The sequence below is a fragment of the Silene latifolia genome, chromosome 7 (genome assembly GCF_048544455.1).
Source record: "Silene latifolia isolate original U9 population chromosome 7, ASM4854445v1, whole genome shotgun sequence".
NCBI classification, from domain to species: domain Eukaryota; kingdom Viridiplantae; phylum Streptophyta; class Magnoliopsida; order Caryophyllales; family Caryophyllaceae; genus Silene; species Silene latifolia.
This window is the reverse complement of record NC_133532.1, coordinates 69,607,923-69,612,626: the sequence shown is the minus strand read 5'-3', so window position 1 is coordinate 69,612,626 and position 4,704 is coordinate 69,607,923.

Sequence of the window (4,704 nt, the reverse complement as noted above, 5' to 3'; positions counted from 1 at the left end):
AACGGGGTCAGTACTAATCACACAACTCAATATATCAACAATAAGATAAACAGACGAAAGCACACACACACACATCACGCCAATTCCAATCATCTCAATCACGATCGTTCACTTTGGACCCGCCACTGCCGGTGGGGGACCGCAGCCGTACCCACCAAATCCCCGCTCCTCATAATGAGCGATAACCCTGTCCATTAATGTGCACATCCCTTCTGTGGCGGGTTCCACAGAAGGCGAAACTAGGGCGTGAAACCACTCCCGCAAGTGACCCCACTCGGTAGAGGACACGCCTCGAGAACCATAGACAAGATCACAATCACAATCACAATCACAATCACAATACAATTACTATATCAAACAATCAATCTCAACACATCAACAATTATCCCATTATGGGACTAATACTGAGTAGGAAATCCTACCTGGTATGCACACAATCAGACGGTCTCAACAGCTGTATCACAAATCCTTTTCTACGAATCCTCCTCCCAACATATAATCACATAATTACTAACAATCACAAAACTAACACAAAACCCCTAATCCCAAAATTAGGGTTTAACGAAACTTGACGAAATACTATAAAATTGGTATGTAGATCTTACCCTCGACGCAAGGATCACAAAGGTATAAAGAACGATGGAATCCGACCTCTCAAGCTCCGGGATTTGTCAACAACACGGATGAATGCGAAGAACGTAACTTGAATCTCCCTTTTAATGTTATTAGGTTTGTAAAAGTGTATTATGAAAGTGACGGAAAGATTTATATATTAATCCGTGTTATTAACAAAACCCGTCGAATTATCACCCGCTAACCGAGCTACTCGATCGAGTAGCTAAGGTACTCGATCGAGTGCCCCCTTACTCGATCGAGTATCCTAGTTACTCGATCGAGTACCCAACAGTCGAAACTATTTTAAAACGCAACTCACCCTTACTCGACAGAGTAAGGCCTACTCGATAGAGTACCCAAAGACTCATAAATACGGAGTGTTACAGTCTTCCCTCCTTAAAAAGAACTTCGTCCCCGAAGTTCAACCCATACATAAAAACAAACATACTAACTCGGTCAAGACGCAACAAAGCTACTAAGAACTCAAAACAAAACCCCAACTTACAGAACATGAAACCATGAACTCTTAACACCAACTCTACCAACTATTCCTACCTCCACACCACGCTCACGATGTCGTATCAACTACATCATAAACTCTCCCGACACTAACTCCATACATAACCAACTACATAAACATCAAACGGAATGTTACATTCTACCACCCTTAAAAGGAACTTCGTCCTCGAAGTTTACTTACACTCATAAACATCATCATGCCACTATCAAAACTCTCGAACTCCTAAACATCACACTACTACAAGCACGACCATGGCCTTTTAACAGCATCAACCACAAAACAAATCCCTCCTTTACGCTATGCTAACACTCTACTTCCAATTATTTTACATCATGCACAACCATGAAACTCACTTTTAACGCATCCTACTCCTCTTAAGACAAATGTTACGTCCCCGTAACTCACTAATACTAAATCCTTAATTAAATCATCTCATCATCCTCATCACCACCACATGTCAAAGATAACCGCCTATAACCTCATTTCTATAACCGTTCCTATTTCCAAGGTTTTCTTACTTAAACAGTTCTCATACTTCAATTCACTCTGCACTCCTTCTAACTAATACTGCAAAACCCTTAGCATAACCAACACTCCAACTCTTCCACATTACTGCAACATGACATACCTCTCTATATAGACTATATAAAACTCTTATCACCAAAAGCATAACTCACGATCCACACTTGTTACGTACACTCACACTAGATCCCCAAGTTCCTTTCTTTCATTACCGCAAGACTCATACATAACTTAACACGACACTAATTACTCAATATCCTACACTCACTGTCTCAACAAAGGATTATGAACCACCTGTATATATCAGATCATGACTATGACTACTGATGCCTCAACTTAAAACAAGATCAAAATTACTGTATCAACTTCTCACAACTGTGTCCTATCAACAGAATGTCACTATACCATGATAACAACGAAAACATGTACAACTCTCTTTCATATCATACTATACCCTCATTCTCAAACTTAACCTGGTAAAGAAAACATCAACAAACAAAACAACAGTCTACATGTTCAACCAAAACTCACAAAGAACAACAGCAAACAAAACAACAATCTATGTATAACTGGTATGCACTTTCGAAAACTCGTATCATAATCATCCCGCCTACTCCACCACAACCAGTAACGGCATCACAACACCGTCACCAACAACCGCACCGCAGTGCGAAAATACCCGCATCATAACACGAAGTACCGTGCCCGGATCACCACCCGAGGCACCACAACCGCACCGATAGACATCACAACTTACTCAAACCCATAAACACTGACTCAGCATAACTTCTTAGACAAGAAAACTTACTCAAATCCACTTTATTAAATCACAACGCAACATATTATATGGATAAACAGATAAGAACCTCATGAACATCATCTCCACCATTTCACGGAATACGCATGTGTTGTCAATACACCTAAAATTATAACTAGCCATGCCAAATCAATCAAATTATTACCTTTTTAGCCTCATTCCATCAGATTGTCGTACCCTACATATATCACAAACATTCATATAACATCTTTATACCTATCACACCATACCGCTTCTCGTGAGGTCAGAACCTCACACAAACATTTATACACATCATAGACCCATAATCACATCCAACTAGTCAATCCTGATCACGTAAGTTACCACTCGATAAAGGTTACCTGTCGCCCGAGCTTAACTCATATGCCCCTCATAATATATTTTCCCATTCGCATAACCATCACCTCATGCCATACCACTAATATTCAACCACTAGCGCTCGCCTCATATAACCACATCTTATACTCCCTTACAACCATACATATCAATCCGGCCTTTGTAAAATCAACCTCTCTAGGACTGTTGTCTTTCTTATCTATCATCACCCTTAACCACTAGTGACAACACCACAATACCACCACTGCTCGTATATCCAACCTCTTACACTCATATCAAAACAACACGGTTTTTCTCCTATCTTTGGTTAACATCCCCAAATAAAGAACATCAAACCCATTAACAAAATTACCTCAACGTTATTCCCAATACTATCTTAATTGTATCGTCATCTAACTTTCCACCAAAAATCTCATATTGTGCAGATATTCTACCAACTTCTTACTCCCTTAATTCCTCAAAACCCATGAATAATCATGTTGTCCCGAGACTCCTATGTAACCGTTAACTCAAATCCCCATGATAGTATCATACATCTTGACGATTCCTTACTTTTATATCACATAACTCCGGTCAACAGTTTTCCTAGTTTTACTCCCCTCATTCTTTTCTTTTACTCTCGACAAAATCAATTAACCGTAAAACTCCTTATTACTTCTTCTTAACTCTTTAGTGTTCCGGTTGCTTTCTCATTGCTCCAAGACTCACATCCCATTATTTATATCGATATCATCTCATTCTTTCTTACCATGGATCTTCTCTTATTATGCTATCACTCACACTTGCCACTAATCTATCCATAAAATCAACGTTCACTGTTCAAACAATTGCATCTCCTTCGTACATCTCTAGAAATCAAAATTTATTTCATACCGTTAAATGCCCAAAGAAATCACACGTAGTTTCACCTCTTAATAAACCAAATCTTCCAAACTCACTCACTGTCTACAAATCCACCTCGCAACATGTCTCCATAAAGTTCACTATATACCACTATTCTCAACCCCTTTTAAAACGAACTTTCACTACTTATATTCTTGACTCATTCGACTCCTAACCATCTCCCTCCATAATTCTTTACACATCTCAAGTTGCCACTATCCACATCCTTACTCTCAATCCTTTCATTCTCACGTTCCTTAGACTCACATCATCCCTTGTCCATATTCACTTTTACATTACTCAACATACAAACATATCACTCATCTCATCTCACAAAACATGCTCTATGTCTCTATACACCATACCCATCTTCCTTTTCTTTTACCACTATCTATCACAACACATATAACTCATGTCCTCCAACTGAACTCCTACTCACTACAGGTGCCACTCACTACACCATAAGATTGGGTAACTTACGTATCAAGACCAACATACATGTAAAACAATGCATAAATAAGCAAAATAACACCTTTGAATTAAACATACTATGTAACGAAGTCAAAGGGCAAGCATATGACCCAAAACAGAGGTCACTAGATCGAGTACAGGCCACTCGATCGAGTAAGGGACTTACTCGATCGAGTTGGTGAAGATCAGAAGCACGTAAAACAAATCACCAGGGCTACTCGATCGAGTAACTGAGGAACTCGATCGAGTGCCCCTTACTCGATCGAGTACCAAGGATACTCGATCGAGTACCCCAATTCTCAGCACTGTCCAGTTTTCGTAAAACAGTCATAACTCACTCATTACTTGGTCGTTTTGGGCGTGTGACCTACCGTTAGAATCGTAAAAGGACAAGCTATCACCTCCAATTGGAATCACATCAAAATCATTTATGCATCTCAAGTTATAACAGTTTAAAGACAACCTCTTTATAATCGAAAAAAACACAACTACTTGATTTTACTTCCAAACAACTTAAACAACAACCAAGCAAACAAAACCA